The following is a 22,685-nucleotide window of genomic DNA, read 5'->3' as shown; positions in this document are numbered from 1 at the left end:
ACATTACCAACTACATCCATCCTCATTTTACAATGCATGTCCTACCAACACTGAGTCTCCATGAAGGACACACTTCCAAGGCGTCCGCTTGCTAAGTGTTAACAGCTAGTCCGTCCAACCACGGAGTCTCTTACTGGGGATGCAGAGAGCTGTCAGCGATGTTAATACAGTCTATAGAGTTGTCAACATACAAACATGTGAACAGGCTACTCTACTTACAGTATAATCGACACCTCGTTGGTTTTACTCTCAGAAAGTATTATTTTCCCCCAAAGGGGTAGTTATCCATAGGTTGAGAACCATTGTACTTGCAGCATTGGAGAAAATAAAACCAGAAGAGAAGATAAACGACGCGCTTGAGATCTGGTATGAATTTTAAGTAAACTAATTAAGAGGTCAACGGCCTTGCCGCAGTGGTAACACCGGTTCCCGTCAGATCACCGAAGTTAAGCGCTGTCGGGCTGGGCTAGCACTTGGATGGGTGACCATCCGGTCTGTCCAGCGCTGTTGGCAAGCCGAGTGCACTCAGCCCTTGTGAGGCAAACTGAGGAGCTATTTGATTGAGAAGTAGTGGCTCCGGTCACGAAAACTGACAGCGGCCAGGAGAGTGGTGTGCTGACCACATGCCCCTCCATATCCGCATCCAGTGATGCCTGTGGGGTGAGTATGACACGGCGGACGGTCGGTACCCTTGGGCCTTCATGGCCTGTTCGGACGGAGTTTAGTTTTAATAAACTAAGAAATGATGTTCTCCGCAGAATCAGCACAGAAAGGAATTTTTCAAAAACACTATATCGATGAAGAGACCATATGGTAATACATGTGTTTGACTTACGGGAATAATTTACTTTGTTCTAGCAGGATCCATAGACAGCAAAAACTATCTGAGAAGGAACTTATTAGAATATATCGAACAAACAATTTAGGCTATCGTATGCAAGTGCTACTCTGACATGAAGAGGTTATCAGGTAGCATTAAACAAGTAAGAAGACTGCCATTAGACAAGAAAAAATGGGTTCATGATTGATGAAGCGCATCACAAGGCAACTTTGTCGCAAGTGATAACGAAGAAACTTTTCGTTTCTGTTGCTCAAAGTACATTTTGGGAGGGGGGCATTTATTTACACTGTTGGTATCCAATTTTGACTCTGGATTATAATGGAGACAGTCTAACAAAAATAGTGTCTTATTTGTGGGATTTTTCTTACAACTTGATTAAGTTATTATTTGGTTTTAAGTAATGGAAACATTATAACATACTTTTAGACTGTAATATCTACTTTATAAACATGTTCATCACCATGCTACGCAGACGATAGTACCTGACGGCAGTTTTATGTAAGTCACATGTCAACAAACAAATAAACACTCTAAAATGAGGATAAACGATGAATTTGAGAGGTGGTACTATAAAAGGATGTTGACAATTAAGTAAACTAATAAGAAATATTAACCGCAAAATCAGCGGTTCTATTTGCATCTACGTCTACACTGCCCAAGCTACTTTATTGTATGTCGTGGAGGGCATTTTGTGCACCACTGTCAGTCTTCAGCAGTTTAAACTTGTTTCGAGATCTCTTTCCTACCATTATGTAATTCCCAACCTTCCGGTATGTCCAGGACTCCTCCACGTGTACAAGTTTCTATCATGATTCTCAAGCCAAGTGCTGGTATTGATTAACGTACGCGCTATGCAAAATTCCACCAGATAGATACCTGTGTCATTCATTTCACTCAGTCCATGTTCTCCCACTATTTTTCTTTCTCTTCCTTTTTCAGTTCTCATCAGAAATTTATGTCTCTCTCAACGATCTGAACAATTTCTTTTATCCCATCATACATTGTTGCAGTCTTTTCATCATATGATTATCTAATCAGCATACGTTGTTCTACTACGGTGTTGGCTTCATGTCCATCGTGCGTACGTTAATGTGAATATAAACTTACATGTTGTCAGTTCATAATCACTCAAGCTACCAATTATCACTAACGTTGAAAGAATACAATGATCCGTTAGCCACATACATTCTGCGATAAGTAAGAAACGACCAGAGTGAAATTTCGTTATTTCAGTTGCAATAGCAGGTTCTTATGAACCTTTCTCTATAACTGAGGCGGACGATCTTGGAACTAAACATAATATTTAAAATGATATTGGCCAGATTCAAAATATTGGCAATGGAAAATAAATGAGTAATTGGAAGCAATTAAAATAAGATTTCGCGGAAGGGTGTTAAAATTGAGTAGCCAGCTAAACTAACAGTTTAGGAGTTTATAGTGAACAGACGAGAAACGGTGCCTGTGGAAGGAATTAGTAGCGACTGTAAGTTTTCTTTTGTTACCAGTTGTTCGACACAAAACTCTAAGGCGATTTGCAAGGATGTTCGTGGGATATATTGAAAAGCTGGCGTAATACCTCATTTCTTAAATCAGGGCAATGTGAAGCGTATATCTGTAATAAAGAGCCGATTAAAATGTGCGCTGCACTTTGTTTTTGTTGTTACGAATAACTTTGGAGATGAAAGCAGGGGAAGTGTCAGTCTGCTTTATTAGATCTGATGGACGAATTAGCGTCGACTGTGTCACAAGCTCTTGCTCCTTGAAACACTGGAGAAGTTTGGGTTTTAACTCTTAACACTGGCACACAGTTTGTCGGGACGGCTGGCCAGTGTGGCCGAGCGGTTCTAGGCGCTACAGTCTGGAACCGCGCGACCGCTGCGGTCGCAGGTTCGAATCCTGCCTCGGGCATGGATGTGTGTTGTCCATAGGTTAGTTAGGTTTAAGTAGTTCTAAGTTCTAGTGAACTGATGACCTCAGATGTTAAGTCCCATAGTGCTCAGAGCCATTTCTCCCTCTGTCGGGACGGCAGCAACTCATCTCCTCTTACTGCTTCCTGCTTCCACCGACACGATTCGAACTTGCTGTCTGTCGGTTGATCAACACAGGGCTAGTTTGCGACATGAAACTGCACAGACAAAGGAAAACCGGAGAAACAAATGGTTCAAATGGCTCTGAGCACTATGAGGTTTAACTTCTGAGGTCATCAGTTCCCTAGAACTTAGAACTACTTAAACCTAACTAACCAAAGGACAGCACATACATCCATGTCCGAGGCAGGATTCGACCCTGCGACCGTAGCGGTCGCGCGGTTCCAGACTGTAGCGCCGGAGAAACAGTAACAAATCTCGACCACATATTAAAGAACAGAATTATATTTGATTAGGCGGAGAGATGGATGCAGAATAGGAACAACAGATAGTTTTATTGTCTAAAATCTTTTGTGTCACAGGCGTAGTTTATTTTTCTTCAGATTTATTGGACATACGATGACAAGGAAAAAATTTATCGGTCTTATATGAGATGTCGTTGACATTAATAGGATTTCGTTTTTGGTACGTTGGTACATATTACACAATAACATAAGAGGCAACAATGATGTAAGAAATAGTTTTGTTTACCTAATTTTCAAGTAATCTTATCGTATGTGTTTCGTTCGAATGAATGGATGGGAGTACTGTGCAGTCACAATATTCATGCTTTTGGTTTCTCTCCAACGGAATTTTAGCAAAGTATTTTGTAAGGTACAGATGCTGTGCTGTGGAGCGATTCTGTATGGTTGGAAATGAAGAACACACTTAGTACGCCGCGATCGCAATATCGGAACTTGGAACAATAAAAGTTCCTCTAGCAAAATAGTTGAAGATGTGTACAGTGTCTGGTTCTTCATTATCAACAGCTGAAATGTGGACGGTTGAATTCAGACATGCCATGTGGTGCTCATCCACTTTAATATCACCGCAATGATCCAAACACTGGGCAAATCATTGAGAAAGTGCGCAAGACCAGTATCCCTAACTTCTGCTTACTGCAGAATCTTTGAACATATTTTCAATTAGAATGTAATTAACTTTTTTCAGGCTGCGAAACTTACGTCCATGAATCAGCATGATTTTAGAAAGCATCGCTCGTGCGAAACTCAGCTTGCGTTTTTCTCATACGATATACTGAGAGCTATGGATGAAGGGCAAATTTCCGGAAAACGTTTGTCGTACCAGATCGGATTGAGGGAAGATATCGAAGCAATTCAGAAGCAGGCTGCTAAATTTGTTTCCTGTAGGTTCGAACATTACGCAAGTATTGCGGAGATGCTATAGGAGCTGAAATGTGTATCCCTGGAGGGAAGGCGACGTTCTTTTCGAGAAAGCTATTGAGAAAATTTACAGAACCGGCATTCGAAGCTGACTGTCGAACGATTCTACTACTGCCAACATACATTATGCGTAAGAACCACGAAGATAAGATACAAAAAATTAGGGCTCATACGAAGGCATATAGGCAGAGTCATTTTTCCCTCGCTCTATTTGCGAGAGGAACAGGAAGGGAAATGACAAGTAGCGGTACAGGGTACCCTCTGCCGCGCACCGCACGGTGGGTTGCGGAGCAGATTCAGAGGTAGCTGTATATATACCTTATTGGACGAGAAGCCATTAAATGTGTGTGAAATATGTGGCATCGCTTAAGATCATTAATTGTCAGGGGTACCAGTGAGCTGTGATTGTGTACATCAGAGCACAGATGATGGGACTACATCGTCACAGAATTTGTGTCATACTGCTTGTTACGATGAAGTAGTTATTATTTTACTTGTGTTCAGTGCGTAAGACTAATTGTAATTACGTATACCCTGAGATATAGGTTCGGATGGAAAGTGACACTTTAGTTATGAGATGGCGAAGCCAAGGTATGCAGATGCAAAATAACTAGTTTTGCTGACACACTCATCTATATATCAGCCTATGGGCTCGATTGGGTTGAAGGCGAAATTTTCATTTGTCTTGAGGAAAGGGAGTTTTATGAACAAGAGAAAAATAAGAATTTATTCTAACGATCGAAAGCAAATCACCTCATTGTTACGTCATTGGTACCGTTGCCATATAGGAAGAAAGGGCATCGTACATTTTCAAGGACCAATTAACTCTGAGAAAGCTTTCTGTAATATGGGAGGCGGATTTGTAGATGCTGAATAAAATCAAAATTTGGATCGTACTGAAAAGAATATGTTGCTGTGGATGAGACCTAGGTGGATCACATCACGGTAGAAGCGGAACCTCTATCAAAGCGCTGGTCTTGCACCATAAAAGGTGAAGTCGTTTTTCACTCCTGGAGAAGCTATGGCACAGTGTTCCTTAGGATAGAAGAGGGATTCTTGTCATTCATTATCTGTGAGTACCAAATACGACTACCACGTGATTTTGAACGAATGCAAAAAAGTCAGCACGAATGGTCACGGGTTTGTTTGACTTACGGGAGGGTGTCAGAAAAATGCTGAAAAGATTGAACTGCCAGACTCTTATTGAAACACGCCAACTATCTTGCGAAAACCTGCTTCCAAAAATTCAAGAGATAGTACAAACTGAGGAATCTAAGAACATGGAGAGGTATAGGTATAGGTACAGATATTGCGATCAGTGGTAGATTAGCACGTATCAACTGCAGCATGCTCGTCGTTCTCTCTCTGTCGAACAGTCTTCCCACAAACACGTCATGTAATTTACTACCTGATGTTTTCTGCACAGTCGTAACTGCACTGCGAAATGTACTATGCATGTGAGTATAGACAATCCGTTTTGCGACTAACGCCTTACCTGCAGCGCAATTGAAAATAAACATTAATGGCTTCCTTGTGCCACATGTACTTGGAGGCACTAACCAACCTAAAAACATATTATCCGAAATAGCTATAATCGTTGGTCTGCTAATATAGTAAACACTGATCTAATATTGTTCAGTACGCTGTACTCAGTCACCAGTAAAAATGTCTGCACATATATTTCCATGTGTTACAGCTACTTACAGATTGTTCCAAAAATGTTCAAATGTGTGTGAAATCTTATGGGACTTAACTGCTAAGGTCATCAGTCCCTAAGCTTACACACCACTCAACCTAAATTATCTTAAGGACAAACACACACACCGATGGCCGAGGGAGGACTAGAACCTCCGCCGGGATCACAGATTGCTCCCCTAGGGACTAAGCAGAAGACGTTACATTAAATACAGTGCTTGCAGGAACATTTAAGAGTTCTTTCCGCGCACACCACACTAGTGAAACAGGAAGAAACCATTGTTTTTGGCAGAATGGGAAGTGCTCTATGCCACGCGCTTCACAGTGGCTTGCAGAGTTAAATGTAGCTGTAGCTATGCGAATTATATGCAAAAGAATGGAAGAACAAGATGTAGAAGCTGACTCCAGGGATATTCTAGGGAAATGTAGGAACACATGAGGTAGTACTGACCCTACAACTTATCGCAGAATTGATCGATAACAGGAAAGAGAACCTCCATTAATAGCATTCGGTGATTCAGTGGAAGCTTATGAAAATGTTATCTTGAATACACTCTTTGGAACTCAGAAGGCAGCGGTGATAAAATACAGAGAGGGAAAGGTTAACTACAACTTATTCAGAAGCCAAATTTCAGTTGCAAGAGCCGAAGAACGTGAAAGCGAATGAGTAGCTGAGAACAGAGTGAGAAAAAGTTCTATGTCGTTTTTCAATCTGTACACTGAGGAAACAGTAAAGGAAAGTAAGCAGGAATTTTGAGAAGAGAATTAAAGTACAGGGGAAAGAAATAAGAAAATTTGAGGTTTGCTGATGACGTAATTCTGTCAGACACGAAAAAAGGTTTGGAAGATAAGATTAACAAAATGGATAGTTTCTTGAAAAACGGTTAGAAGGTAACTAACTATTAACAAAGGCTAAACAAGCGTAATGGAATTTAGTCGAATTAAATCAGGCGATGCCGAGGGAATTGGATTAGGAAATGAGACGCTAAAAACAGTAAATGAGTTTTGGTATTTGGGTCGAAAAATAACTGATGACGAGGAAAGTAGAGAGCATGTTACAATTCAGACTGGGAATAGCAAGAAAAGCACTTCTGAAAAAAGTCCTTTGCTAGCTTATAGCCACGTACGGAAGTGAAATGTGGACGATAAACGGTCCACGTAAGAAGGGAATAGAAGCTTTTGAGGTACGGAGCGACAGGATTATGCTGAAGAATAGACGGGGAGGCAGAATAAATAATGAGTAGGTACCGAACTGAACTGAAGAGGAAAGGAACTTATTGCTCAATCTACATAAAAGAAAGGGTCAGTTTACTGGACACATTCTGAGGCAGCAAGGAATCGTCTATTTGGTAACGCAGGGAAGAGTATATATATATATATATATATATATATATATATGTGTATGTGTGTGCAGGCCGCGGTGGTCTCGCGGCTCTACGCGCTCAGTCCGGAACCGCGCGACTGCTACGGTCGCAGGTTCGAATCCTGCCTCGGGCATGGATGTGTGTGATGTCCTTAGGTTAGTTAGGTTTAAGTAGTTCTAAGTTCTAGGGGACTGATGACCACAGATGTTAAGTCCCATAGTGCTCACAGCCATTTGAGCCATTTTTGTGTGTGTGTGTGTGTGTGTGTGTGTGTGTGTGTGTGTGTGTGTGAGGGGTGGAGGATGTGGGAGGGGGGGGGGGGGTAAAATTGTAGCATACCATCCCACAGAAAGCGGGTTGAAACAGATGTATGATGCAGTAGGTATTCAGAGACGAAGAAGCTTGCGCAGGATAGAATATCGCGGAGAGCTGTTTTTAAGAAATCTTCAAAAAAATGGCTCTGAGCACTATGGGACTTAACATCTGAGGTTATCAGTCCCCTAGAACTTAGAACTAATTAAACCTAACTAACCTAAGGACATCACACACATCCATGCCCGAGGCAGGATTCGAATCTGCGACCGTAGCGGTCGCGCGGTTCCAGACTGAAGCGCCTAGAACCGCTCGGCCACACCGGCCGGCAACAAGTCCTCGGCCGGGAGACCACAACAACAACAACAACAGATAGAAGTAGTAGTGAAACGTTTGCGGTGCTAACAGCCAGAAACGGAGACGGCGCTTCCGCGTTTCGTTGGTCTCTTGAGAGTTGCCTCTGCGATGTTAGCGGTGTCCGGCGGTGCCGCCACGGGGCAGGCAGGCGACACCTGGGGCAGGACGGGCCCGCTCACGGCCGGCTCGGGACCACCGGCAGAAAACTCATTAGCCAGACAACATCTCGGCCACGGCCGGGCGCCGCGCTCCGCTTTTTCTGGTGCGCCTCTCGTTAGTATTCTTCGAAATTTGGCCGCGCTGTATTTAACGGCGAGGCGGCACTTCAAAGGCGGGGGCGGCGCCCGATAAGGAGGCAGTCTCTGCGGCAATGCCGGCCTCTGTGCGCCATGAGAGCGCGCCTTGTCGCAGCGCGGAGCATAAATAATACAGCCGCGCCGACACACGCCCACCTCGGCTCGCCCAACCGCGGCCGTTCACACTGGAACCAATGTAGAGAAATGGCACGTCCCGGCCCACGGCGTCAGCGCTCTTGCCACATTAGTGCGCGCGCGAAGGCGGGTGGTTGTATGTGGAAGCGCCAAAGAAACTGCTGTTAGATCGGTTACTAGTGCTATAATGGCAGGTTATCAAGATTTAAGTGAGCTTGAACGTGGTATTATAGCCCGCGAACTAGCTATGGGACACAGCATCTCTGAGGTACCGACGAAGTAGGGATTTTCCTGTACGACCATTTCGCGAACGTACCGTGAATATCAAGAATTTGGTAAAACATCAGATCTCCGACATAGCTGCGGCCGGAAAAGATCCTGCAAGAATAGGACCAACGACGACTGAAGAGAATCGTTCAGCGATCAGAAGTGCAACCTTTCCGCAAATTGTTGCAGATTTCAATGATGGGCCATCAACAAGTGTCAACGCGCGAACCATTCAATGAAACATCATCGAATGGGCTTTCGAAGCCGGAGGCCCGCTCGTGTACCCTTGATTACTGCACGGCACAAAGCTTTACACCTCGCCTGGGCCCTTCAACACCGACATTGGACTGTTCAAATGGTTCAAATGGCTCTAAGCACTATGGGACTTAACATCTGAGGTCATCAGTCCCCTAGACTTAGAACTACTTAAGCCTAACTAATCTAAGGACATCAAATACATCCATACCCGAGGCAGGATACGAACCTGCGACCGTATCAGCAGCGCGGTTCCAGACTGAAGCGCCTAGAACCGCTCGGCCACAGAGGCCGGCCATTCGACTGTTCATGACTGGAAACATATTCCTGGTCGGACCTGTCTCGTTTCAAATTGTATCGAGTGGAAGGACGTGTACGGGCATGGAGACAGCCTCATGAGTCCATGGACCCTGCATGTCAGCAGGGGAATGTTCAGGCTGGTGGATGCTCTGTAATGGTGTGGAGCGTGTTCAGGTGGAGTGATATCGGATGGGACCCGTCGAGGCTCTGTAATAGTGTGCGGCGTGTGCAGTGGGAGGTTCATGGGACCCCTGATACGTCGAGGCACGACTCTGACAGGTGACACGTACATAAGCATCCTGTTTGATCACCTGCATCCATTCATGTCCATCGCGCGTTGCGACGGACTTGGGCAACTCCAGCAGGACAATGCGACACGCCACACAACCAGAATTGCTACAGAATGGCTCCAGGAACACTCTTCTGAGTTTAAACACTTCCGGTGGCCACCAAACTCACCAGAAATGAAAGTTTTTGAGCATATCTGAGATGCCTTGCAACGTTCTCTTCAGAAGAGATCTCCACCCCCTCGTACTCTTACGGATTTATGGACAGCCCTGCAAGATTCATGGTGTCGTGCTTGGGTAGCTCAGTTGGTAGAGCACTTGCCCGCGAAAGGCAAAGGTCCCGAGTTCGAGTCTCGGCCCGGCACACAGTGTTAATCTGCCAGGAAGTTTTATAATACTTTTGTTAAGTATGCTACACCTCTGTTCCGGTCCAGTGATGTCTGGAAGAGTTTGTTTTAAACTTGCCACCATGGCACGAGAAATTATTTTCGAGTCTGCGCACAACACCGTTATCGGCCTGAAGTACGTTATTCTTCGAGGTATCGGATTCTTAGAGACGAATATGATGATTCTGGCTTCTTTTTCGGAGTATAAGTGTCTGCGTTCCTGTTTCTCTCTCACTACTTCCATGAATTCTTCTTTAATAACTGACCAGGAGATTTTATAAAGTTTATTGGGAATACCCTCTCCTCCTGGGCTCCTACGTTTTGGGAAACTTTTGACATCATCTTCAGTTTCTTCCTCTTCCTCAGATACTGGTTCTCAAAACATAGTGATACTTTCGTTTGTTAGATGCGAAGTACAATTTTGTAGTAATTGTGCTGTTTCTAGAGGATCAGATGATTGTGCTCAGTACAGTCCTTGGAAATGTTCTTTGACCCCTTCGCGACTAATATATTCACTCCCATCCGTAGACAGTGTGATACTAATATATCTCTGTTTGCACCTTTTCCGTTCTCTTATGAGGTGATAAATACTCCAGCTCTCATCTGTAATATACTCATAATCCTTGCAGGTGATAATTTTCCTTTTTAGTTAATTCTACTGCAGTTCTAAAATTTTATTTTTGATCTCTTTAAATCATTTGCTCGGTTTTCCCCGTTGTCTATTATTGCTTGCAGTTCACGAATGGTACGGTAGTAATAATCGATGTTATTTCTCTTGTTTTCATTAATCCTATAGGCAACATTTGCAAATAATTGTCGAACACCGGGTTTTACAAGCTTCTCCCACCACTCAGTCGCGTTACAGAAGAAACGTTTCCGGGTAACCCACGATCTGTAGCTGCCATGTTTTGTGGAGCAGATAAAAATATAATTTCCAGTATCCTCTGTCAGTTATTTAGAGACGAGGTAGACCTTTTACTTTAACAGTTACAGCGTGATGGTCGGAAAAGGAGACAAGGACAACGTCGTAATCTGGCACAGTTACTCCTGTTGTGATGTAAGTCCTGTCAAGCCTTGATGCTGCTGCTACTGAGACATACGTGCTGTGAGTTTACGTATAATGGCAAGCCGCTCAATTACATCTTCCATATTTTGCAAAGTACCACAAAACAGGGTGTTCTGCCTTCTGAATCTACTGCCCTTAAAATGCAATTAAAATCTCCTGCGATGAGGATGTCGCCTTTTGTCTGTCTCAGAAAATACGGGACATCACCGCTGAGAAACTTTTTCGTTGCAGCTCTGTTGTTTGATTGGGAACGCCTTTTGCAACGCGTCCTCCCGGCTATTTTTCTACGTCCTTCAATCCCAATTCATTTTTGGTTAAAATACAGGATCCTCTGCTATTATTATATACTTTATATGTCTGAAAGAAATCTACCTCTTCGAAGACGACTTCTTGCTAGAAGGCAATATCAATATCATTCGTTCTAAGAAATTTCCCCTAAATGTTCATCTTTTATATTTCTATTCCCAGAAATATTTAACGTTACGGACGTGAGCCCTATTCCACTTTCCACGTAGTTAGTAGTTAATATTTTCTAACTTCATATGTTTTATTTTTTTGTTCGAATTCAGAATCTGTTCGTTTCTCTCTCCATATAAATCTTTTGTGTGCTTTTGTGTTGTACTTTCTCCTCTTCATTCTACATTTTATGGCCTACCCCGGTTAAGTTTGGTTTGACCTTCTGCTTGGACGATTTTGCTCGACTTTGGTGGTTGAAAGACTTATGACTGCAGGTGATTTTCTCTGTGTCCCTGGCAGTGTGCTCAACTGATTCGTCAGTGACAGTGAGAGTATTTTGCAAAGAGTATTTCGATTTGCTTCCTGTCTTGTTTTCATTTTCATTTGCAAATGTTGAAGTCTATGTCAGCCGATACTGCGTTGTAGCCTGTTGTGTTCCTTCGTCTATCAATTGTTTTTTACTTTCTTGTGGTATTAGGCTCAGGCGTTCTGTTATATCTGGTTGATGTGACTTACGTACCACAACTTGCACTTCATTTTCTGCTTCCAACTCAAATTCTGTCAGTAAATTTATTGCTTTATCAGACTTTTGATTTCTTGGTGTCAGTGGTGGTTTCCCATCATCGTCCTCTTCTGAGTTCGAGCTTTCCTTTTCCAGTGGCCGCATTCTGTTCTTCTGAGGTTCATTTGAAGTGAGATAATCCTCCACTCTCGTCTCGGTGGCACTACCTTTTCGATAAATCTCCAGGTGAACCGCTTTTGTGCTGTTACCTTACGAAGTAGGTACAGTTTGGAAATGAGTACATCGCTAACTGCCTGGTCATTCAGTGATCTTTTTCCCGTTTCTTTAATCAAAGGAGGTAAGTCAACAAATGAGCTCAGCTGTAGTTCGCCGGCCGCGGTGGTCTCGCTGTTCTAGGCGCGCAGTCCGGAACCGCGCGACTGCTACGGTCGCAGGTTCGAATCCTGCCTCGGGCATGGATGTGTGTGATGTCCTTAGGTTAGTTAGGTTTAAGTAGTTCTAAGTTCTAGGGGACTGATGACCACAGTAGTTAAGTCCCATAGTGCTCAGAGCCATTTGAACCATTTTTGAGCTGTAGTTCTGTACATTTCATTGGGGTGGTTTTACTACTGTCCTATACATTAGCGGAAGGCGCGAAGATGCCCCTGCTCGTTACACAAGAGACGTGTAAGGTTCTGTCATGAGTAGATAACATGTACCTTACATCCCGCTGCCATAATGTGGGAGGGGATTCCACGTTTTATAAACATCTGCACTGAACGTATACCATTGTAACACTGAATCTTGTACGTACTGGACCATCTTTCAAATTCAATACTTTAAACTGGCCATGTTTTGGAAGCACCTGTAGTAAATCATTATTTCCTACTTCTGGGGGCAGATGCAAAGTTCTAACAGTTTTCAGTTCACATATGTCACCCATACTAAAAGGATCATCACTTTCTCTGAGTTTTCTTAAAATCTTGAACTGCAAAACAGCATTATACAACTTAACGAACGCACAATACTTTTCACTATCATTCTCTGGTGAATCCAGCAGTATCTCCTGAAATATCGAAGTTATCATATAACCAGTCATGGACTTCCAGGGCAGTAGGTTGAACATGACGTGTATTCCTGTCAAACGAGAACCTTAATACACTTGTCCTGAGAGATTCAGAAGACAAGAAGAGCGTGTGCGACCCGCTTTTTCGATGGACACAAAGGAAGCTTGGTTAGTAAGATTCAATACTTTCAGGCTTGGGAATTTGACATCATTTCCACTAAGAACGCTCGATGACAGGCGCACAAAGTCCCACCACGGAGCACCAGCGAAAGCGGCCGCCGTTGGCAGCACAAACGGCCGCTGAGCACGGGTTCCGCAACCACACGCGACTTCTTTGCCGTCAGCTGCTTTGCCGAGACGTCCTTCACGTCAGAGAACACAGTTTAGAGCCCAACTGTTAATAAATAATATATACTGTATCTCTCAAAATTTTCTAGAGCGATCGGAAAACAACGTTACAACTAGTAATCAGTGAGCTCTCTATTCCTGCCGATTTTAACGGAGGGGGACGCAAGTTGACTTCGTTGCCGAACAATGCGGGCATAAGTCCTAAATCCATGAATTTTTGGAAGGTTTCCACTATCAGGCTTTACAAAAGTCCTCTCCATTGTTACTTAAAAGTTGTAAACGGGTTTCGATAATTATTAACTAAATCATTCGCGGGAAAAAGTACGCAAAGTCACTAGTAGAGTGAAACACTATAAACCATATTTCTAACGAAGGAAAAACAGTCTATTATGAATTCACTTTCAACTCGAATGCGTCCTAGTGATTCTTCAGTAAAACAATCACTAAATCCGAAACTAGAACCACTCAGTGTTTCTAAAATGACAAATTCTAGCTGTAAAAGCCTCACACAGAACGGAACGAGTGGCAATACCGAAACCTAACCACCTCTCGGTACAGTTGTCGGAAAATCGGCAGGTTGGCCGATCGATAACAGGTCTCAGAAGCCTACAGTATAGCAACTTTGTCTAAAGAACCGAAAATGCCGTCGCTATCGAGGCTAATTTACCGCAATGATCGGTATGAACGATACAGAGTAGGGCCCCAGCAGTGTCATTCGGCCGCGTCTGACTATGGCGTGCGCTTCAGTGTGCCCAAAGAACATATTAGCGCTGATTTTTGTGTTAGCTTGGCGACGGTACATCTACATCTACATGCGTATTCTGCAAACCACCATACGGGGCATAGCGAAGGGTATCGTGCACCAGTATCTTTTACAGTTCCACTTGCAAATGGAACGAGTGAAAAACAACGTTCCTTACGGCTCTGTATGAGCTCTAATTTTTCTATCTTGGTTTTACAGTACTTACGCGCATTGTACACTGGTGTCGGTAGAATTGTACTGCCGTCAGCCCCAAAAGCCTGTCCTGTTAAATTTTCTCAACAGTGTTTCCCAAAAAGAGTGTAGTCTTCCTTCCTGGGATTTCCATTTGAGTTCACGAAGCATCTCCGTAACACTCGCATGTTGCCCATGTCGTATCATAGAGTGATATCATAACACCAGCTTCCCACAGCTGCTAACGGCAACAACGGCAACGCAAGTTTCCGCCAGACGCCAACAGTGGTCATGTGGGATGCGGCGGACGCAATGGAGCACTCCTGCTGAACTACTCCTCCAGTGGCTCAGTACCACGAGCGCCCTCTCCCGCCGCAATATAGGATGGTTGGCTGCAGCCATAGAGCCCATTCGCAACGAGGCGCGGCCCAGTCGAAATGGAGTCATCCTCAAGATGTCTTCCAGTCGCAGTCCTGACTATCGCACTTGCATTAATTAGGTGAGTCTCTCTGTACGATGCTCTTGTTGCTGTTGTGTTAACTGAAGTTTATTGCAGAATGTTCATTTGCAAAGAGTCTTTGTATGCTTGGACAACTCTAGAATTTAAGTAAAGCTTTCGTTTAGAGTATTTACTTGTTCGCTAATCATTTCTGCCAGTTTTCCTATAACGACAGCTGCTGCACACTTAGTAGCCCACCTATTCTTGCCATTGCGTACGAAATAGTACACAACATTCTGACTGGTAACCGAATTTTTTCGATGTCGTCCTTCAATCTGACCTGGGCGGGACTTCAAACACTACAAAAGTAAGCTCTAACACACCAGCAGTAAATAGTTAAGAACGGTTCTTGCCAATTTTTATACGCAGCCTCCTTCATAGATGAGCTACATTTTCCCAGAATTCTCCCAATAACTGAAGTCAAATGAATTGCTTTTCCTACTGCCGACATTACATTCTCCTTCCGTTTCATACAGCTTGGCAGTTTTACACCTAGCTACTTAATCAAAGCCGGTCGCTGTGACAGAGCGGTTCTACGCGGTTCAGTCCGGAACCGCGCTGCTGCAGGTTCCAATCCTGCCTCGGGCATGGATGTGTGTGATGTCCTTAGGTTAGTTAGATTTAAGTAGTTCTAAGTTCTAGGGGACTGATGACCTCCGATGTTAAGTCCCATAGTGCTCAGAGCCATTTGAGCCATTTGAACTTAACCAAAGTGATTGTGTGAACCAGTACATCTCTAATACTTTACTTGAACTTAACAGGACAGTTATCTCATCCGTATTAAGTTACATTCTTTTACACTTGACGTAAGCTACATTCAACGCACCAAATACACTGACGGATAACATTCCCAACACTAGGCAATAATTAATGTAGATTAATGAAATTTCTGGAATACATTTGTCTCCGTAACATATTTCAGTAATGAACACTGCAGTATCACAGGGTAATGTAAGTGCGAGATAAGCCATTGCAAATATGAAATGTTGGTACATTAATATCCGGTGTTGGGGTTGGGTTGGGTTGATTTGGGAGAGGAGACCAAACTGCGAGGTCATCGATCTCATCGGATTAGGGAAGGATGAGGAAGGAAGTCGGCTGTGCCCTTTCAAAGCATTTGCCTAAAGCGATTTAGGGAAATCACGGAAAACCTTAATCAAGATGGCCGGACGCGGGATTGAACCGCCGTCCTCCAGAGTGCGAGTCCAGTGTGCTAACCACTGCGCCGGATGTCAGTTTGTGGGGTAAAGCTCCATCCCTGTTACGCTTGGTCAGTCAATAGAGGGGCGGTTAATGCTGTAAGAGGATGACACTGGATTTGTCTTCCGATGATGTCCCATATGTGCTCGATTGGACACAGATCTGGTGATCAAGCAGGCCAAGGCAACATGTCGACGCTCTGTAGAGCATGCTGGGTTACAACAGCGGTATGTGGGCGAGCTGTCTCCTGCTGGAAGACATCTCCTGAAATGCTGTTTACGAATGGCAGCATAACAGGTCGAATCACCAGACTGATGGCGTGTGGAATGACCATGACACTGCTCCTACTGTCATGTGAAATCACACCCCAGATCATAATTCTAACAGTAGGTGCAGTGTGCCTAGCATGCGGACAAGTTGGTTGCAGACCCTCAACTGACGTCTGTCTAACTAACACAAGGCCATCACTGGCACCAAGGCATAACCAGCTTTTATCAGAAAAGACAAGAGATGTGTACCCTGCCCTCCAGTGAGCTCTCGCTTGACACCGCTGAAATCGGAAATCGGCGGTGGTTTGTGGTCAGGGCATCTGGCTCGGAGCTGTCCTTGAAATAACCGATTTTTAACGGTTCGTTGTGTCACTATGGTGCCAACTGCTGCTCAGATTGCTGCTGCACATGAAGTACGATGCGCTGAGCTATACGCCAAACACGATGGTCTTTCCTCGCTGTAGTACGACGTGGACGTCCGGAGACTGGTCTTCTTGCGACCGTACATTTTCGTGACCACTGCTGCCAGCTATCATCCAGCTTCTCGTAGGCCTATTACACGACCTCGTTCAAAATCAATGAGGTGTTGATAATGGGGTCTTTGTCGCCTTAAAGGCATTCTTGATTAACATCAACGCACCACGTCCAGTCTCAAAGGTAACTAACGCTCACGAACCTTAAAGCGTTTATTTAAAGCAAGCCTGATTTGCAGCCTCATTATGGCGCTACTAGCGCCACTCTTATGCGGCTGGCGAGAAATGTGAACATACATCATCTTTTAGATGTAGGATCACTACTACCACCAACCTTTGTCTATGTCGCACAACTCCTTCTTGATGTTGCGATTTTTTTCCATCATGGTAATAGCAGACCTTTGAGCAGAGGCATTTGGAGTCCAGCAGGACCACCACAACACTTGGTCCACGCCAAACAGTTTGAAGACTGGAGCTCATCACCTGCAGCCTTGGGTTCGAGACCAGCACTGAGTCAGTTTGCGGGACTTAGTGCCATAGCACAGCTGTCCTTCCGTTCACGCCTGCGGCCTTCCGACTCCTGCTACAGGTCAGCGAGTCATGTCTCGTGCACAGCGGGCTTCCTTCGCCTGTGCGGTAGAAGCCGCCGGGCGTGAGTTGCGTAAGTGTGGGCGTCTGCTGTACTGCAGCGCAACACGGAGCGCCGCTGACGCCAAGGAATTGGCTGACTATCAGACCATCGGCCGTCACTTTGTCTCACGACAGAATTGTAGGGCACTGTCGCTGCTCCTCTCATCAGGACAGAAGCCGACGCCTCTCAGACATTGCCGACCTTTGAGGCTGTAGTGAGGCGTCTGGCTCACATTGTTAATGACATAGTATGTATCTAAAATTAACAAAGTATTGTTTCTCGGTCATCGGTGTATCTATGGGCCACAACGGCCCGCAATCACACCAATCACCGTACCGAGTGCTGCTGGTCCTGATCAGTGGTGTAAGTAAAACAGTAATCAGTCCGACGATGTTTTCAACGCCATAGTACCTTATTACGCCTGGTCCTGTTGGAGATGGTATGCCGTTGTCATTCTCAGACGCCTGAACTACCGATCGGGGTGGCGCAGTGGTTAGACACTGGACTCGCATTCGGGAGGACGACGGTTCAATCCCGCGTCCAGTCATCCTGCTTTATGTTTTCCGTGATTTCCCTAAAACGCTCCGGGCTAATGCCGGGATGGTTCCTTTCAAAGGGCACGGCCGACTTCCTTCCCCGTCCTTCCCTAATCCGATGAGATCGATGACCTCGCTGTCTGGTCTCCTTCCCCAACCACCCAACGCCTGAACTGATCTACACAGTCAGGTATAGAGGGACCTAGAGCTCAACGTGTATTCGTAACCACGAAGCTACTCGGTATTTTTCCATAAAGAAAAAACTAAAAACTCCTAGTTGTTCCGATTGTAAAGTCTGTATCCTCACATCTCGTAGAAAAGCGAGTGAAAGGAATGCATATTAGAGTTTAAAGCCCCGTTGACGACAAAGATATTACAGAAGTTCGAGTCAAAGATGACTCGCTACTCGCCTAATTGAACCGGAATTCTCACATGTTCTCTCAAGAAACAACAGTTGGTAGTGTTTAATAACTTATCTCGAATTTAAAATATCAGCCTGAAGCTAATCTTTATAATCTGACCTATATTATAGTCGCTCATGTCAGTTAATATCCTCTTTTGTGGCCCGTATTCTCGCTGGAATGATTCCTCATTCGTCTCTGTTACGGTTATATAGTTTCCTTATCACGTCACGTGCCTGCAACGCCGCAAAAGACCTATTCAATCTCACGGTGGGCGTCGGTCGAAACACATTGTTCCACTCCTTCAGTGGCAATTATTTCAAGAATTCCAAAGCCGATACTAAATACAAATACCCCAGTCAAGACGAAATGAAGTTACCCACATGGAGTCGTTTTAAAGAGTAAATTCTCAGGCTAGATCCAACTGCAGTGCCTATACCCATGAAGATGTTATCAAAATTAATTCATCACTTCAGTTTGTGTCCTAATCGAAGATAAAGTTGAGACTCAGTATGTGTACAGGAAACATCTCTAGGAATATGTCTCCATCAGGTCAACAGATCACCTACGCCGAGCTACAGGTAGGATTTCTCCATTAGGTACAAAGCTGGGTTGCTATTTCAGTATCAGAGAGCCTCGGCAAAACTAAGGATTTAAGAAAGGGAAAATCAGGATGGCCTGAAATGTGAAATGATGTTCGTGTTCACAATGGTTCAAATGGCTCTGAGCACTATGGAACTTAACATCTGAGGTCATCAGTCCCCTAGAACTTAGAACTACTTAAACCTAACTAACCTAAGGACATCACACACATCCATGCCCGAGGCAGGATTCGAACCTGCGACCGTAGCAGTCGCGCGGTTCCAGACTGAAGCGCCTAGAACCGCTCGGCTACAACGGCCGGCGATGTTCGTGTTAGGGGGGGGATTGCAGTAGGGTAGTATAGCTGCGTTACCCACATTGCCAGGGTGGTGTAGTGGATAACAGATCTGCCTTGTAAGCAGGAAACCTCGGTTCATGTCCCAGTCTGGGTACAAATTTCAATTCATTACTTCAACTTCTATCCTCAGCAGAAAGGGTTACTTGATGTCAAACGTATTTCACCGCAGTTGCGAGCTTGTGGGTCACATGTTCTACGTCTACATCTACATTTATACTCCGAAAGCCACCCAACGGAGTGTGGCGGAGGGCACTTTACTTGCCACTGTCATTACCTCCCTTTCCTGTTTCAGTCGCGTATGGTTCGCGGGATGAACGAGTGCCGGAAAGCCTCCGTGCGCGCTCAAATCTCTCTAATTTTACATTCGTGATTTGCTCGGGTGGTATAAGTAGGGGGAAGCAATATATTCGATACTTCATCCAGAAACGCACCCTCTCGAAACCTGGACAGCAAGCTACACCGCGATGCAGAGCGCCTCTCTTGCAGAGTCTGCCACTTGAGTTTGCTAAACGTCTCCATAACGCTATCACGCTTACCAAATAACCCTGTGACGAAACGCCCCGCTCTTCTTTGGATCTTCTCTATCTTCTCTGTCATCCCGACCTGGTACGGATCCCACACTGATGAGCAATACTCAAGTATAGGTCGAACGAGTGTTTTGTAAGCCACCTCCTTTGTTGATGGACTGCATTTTCTAAGGACTCTCCCAATGAATATCAACCTGGCACCCGCCTTACCAACAATTAATTCTATATGATCATTGCACTTCAAATCGTTCCGCACCCATAGTCCCAGATATTTTAGAGAAGTAACTGCTACCAGTGTTTGTTCCGCTATCATATAATCATACAATAAATGATTCTTCTTTCTATGTATTCTCAATACATTACATTTGCCTATGTTAAGGGTCAGTTGCCACTCCCTGCACAAAGTGCCTATCCGCTGCAGATGTTCCTGCATTTCGCTGCAATTGTCTAATGCTGCAACTTCTCTGCATACTACAGCATCATCCGCGAAAAGCAGCATGGAACTTCCGACAGTATCTACTAGGTCATTTACATATATTGTGAAAAGCAATGGTCCCATAAAACTCCCCTGTGGCACGCCAGAGGTTACTTTAACGTCTGTAGACGTCTCTCCATTGAGAACCACATGCTGTGTTCTGTTTGCTAAAACCTCTTCAATCCAGCCACACAGCTGGTCTGATATTCCATAGGCTCTTACTTTATCAGGCGACAGTGCGGAACTGTATCGAACACCATCTGGAAGTCAAGGAAAATGTATCTACCTGGGAGCCTGTATCTAATATTTTCTGGGTCTCATGAACAAATAAAGCGAGTTGGGTCTCACACGATCGCTGTTTCCGGAATCCATGTTGGTTCCTACAGAGTAGATTCTGGGTTTCCAAAAACGACATGATACGCGAGCAATGAACATGTTGTAAAATTCTACAACAGATCGACATCAAAGATATAGGCGTATAGTTTTGTGCTTCTGCTCGACGACCCTTCTTGAAGACTGGGACTACCTGTGTTCTTTTCCAATCATTTGGAAACTTCCTTTCCTCTAGAGACTTGCGGTACACGGCTGTTGTCGTTTTGGCATCAACTTAGCCCGCAGGAGGCCTCGACACGCGCTCGTGGGACCCCAGAGCGTTTGCTTTGTGTGTACATCGGCGGCGCGAGGAACGGCTCCCAATTTTCGGGTGGTTTGGCCCCCTGCGCCGCGCCGCCTTTGAGAGCCTAACGCGGCGCGTGAGCGATGGCGTCTGGAAGGACGCATGGGCTCGCTGATTCCCGGCGCTCATTAGCGGCCGAGCACAGCGCGCCCTTGTGCCGCCCACGCCGCCATTAGGCGCGCGGCTGGCAGGCGCGGCGCGAGGGGTCGCATTCGACGCGCCGCACCCAAAAATTAATGGCGATTTATGGAGCGCCAGGCGCAGCCCGGGCTCGGAGAGCCGTCCAGCGGCAGCGCCGAACCTCCGCTACACGCAGGAGAAATCTGCAGCCCGAGCTACTGCTTCAGGGGACTGCATCGGAGATAAATGCCATCGAGTGCCATATGATACAGCGGTAGGACAAGAGCGAAAGGACATGTACACTGTCCTAACAAAAGCTTCCAGCTATCCCTATGCAATGCGGAATTGACTACTATGTATCACGAGAGGCAGACCCGCTAGCACACTGAGGTGACGAAAGTCATGGAGCAGCGATACCCACACATACAGATGATCGTAGTATCTCGTACACAAGGTATAAAAGGGCAGTGAATTGGCAGAGCTGTCATTTGTACTCAGACGTCAAGTTGTAACACACCCTGGACTACAGATGGGGGTGGGGGAGCCTTACACTGGTATCGTTTCAGTCACCGTTTCTTGACCGAGCGCCCTGTCCACACCACGTACCTGGTAATTCCGCGGCGGTCGTATTGTTCTGCTCCATACTGCTGCTGGCTTGCCTGAAATTATCTATCGAAATATGCAAGCGAGTCAGGGGAGCCACTCACCGTCAGAACACACCACTGTTCTGCGTCTGGTATGAACAATTATATTCTGAGATGATTAAAGGAAATCGCACGTTGCAGTGTTTACATCCTAATTCATAAATGTTTATCCCAATTAACAGTCTTGATGACTATCTGTCCACTTGGACGAGCGTACGAGTACCGAACACGGCGCGGCTGATTGTTGATGATGCTCACTACAAGATACTGGCACTTAAATGCTCTCTTTTGCAAAAAAAAAAAAAAAAAAAATTGGTATTACTGATTCACATTAGTTTATTCTGAGAGACCGAACACGGCCCGGATGATTGATACAGTACGTTACGACACGCATCGAGGGGATACACAAATACGTTATCAGCAGTACTGCTCATTTTTAAATTACTTCGTGACGCACTTTCCTCTGAATCATTTACTTATTTTATCACTTTACTGTAAGCACACTTGTAGCAACACTTCAACTTCCATGCTAACAATGCCTCTTACATGCAGAGCTACACACTACTCAACATAACCGTTCCGTGTCCCACGCTCGACTCTCTAGACGCGGCGGGCCGCAAAGATACTCCACAACTAAACCAGCGATATGACAGTACACTTACAAAGTGAAAACGTGTCCGCAGTGATTACGGCCGCACAACGGGTAGTAACAGACTTCGAATTCGGAAGGGTATTTGGTGCTAGATGTATGGTACATTCCATTTCGGATATTCATGGAGAACTCAATATTTAGAGATACACAGTGCCAAGATTTTGCCGAGAATGCCAAATTTCAGGAGTTACCTCTCACCACGGACAACGCAGCGGCCTACTGCGTGAAAAAACAGCTGACATTAATGTGGGACATAGGGCGAGCTTATCCGTTAGGACAGTGCAGCGAAAATCGGCGTCAATGGGCTAAGGCAGCAGAGAACGACGCGAGTGCCTTTGCTAACATCACGACATCGCCTGCAATGCCTCTTCTGGACTCGCGACCATACCGGCTGTTCACTAGACAACAGGAGAATCGTGGCCTGGTCAGATGAACTCCGATTTCACTTGGTAAGAGCTGATGGTA

General features: G+C 45.0%; 1 non-coding gene and 1 pseudogene across 1 annotated transcript; both read left to right on the top strand.

Moving 5' to 3' along the window:
- Positions 1–395: 395 nt before the first annotated feature.
- On the top strand, positions 396–513 carry LOC124614168 (annotated as a pseudogene).
- A 9,196-nt stretch (positions 514–9,709) lies between these two features.
- Positions 9,710–9,784, top strand: Trnas-cga. Its single transcript has one exon. It is a non-coding gene; the product is annotated as a tRNA-Ser (tRNA).
- The last annotated feature ends 12,901 nt before the right edge of the window (positions 9,785–22,685 follow it).

This window comes from Schistocerca americana, chromosome 4 (assembly GCF_021461395.2).
Source record: "Schistocerca americana isolate TAMUIC-IGC-003095 chromosome 4, iqSchAmer2.1, whole genome shotgun sequence".
In the NCBI taxonomy this organism is placed as follows: domain Eukaryota; kingdom Metazoa; phylum Arthropoda; class Insecta; order Orthoptera; family Acrididae; genus Schistocerca; species Schistocerca americana.
This window is presented reverse-complemented; position numbering and strand designations above follow the sequence as displayed.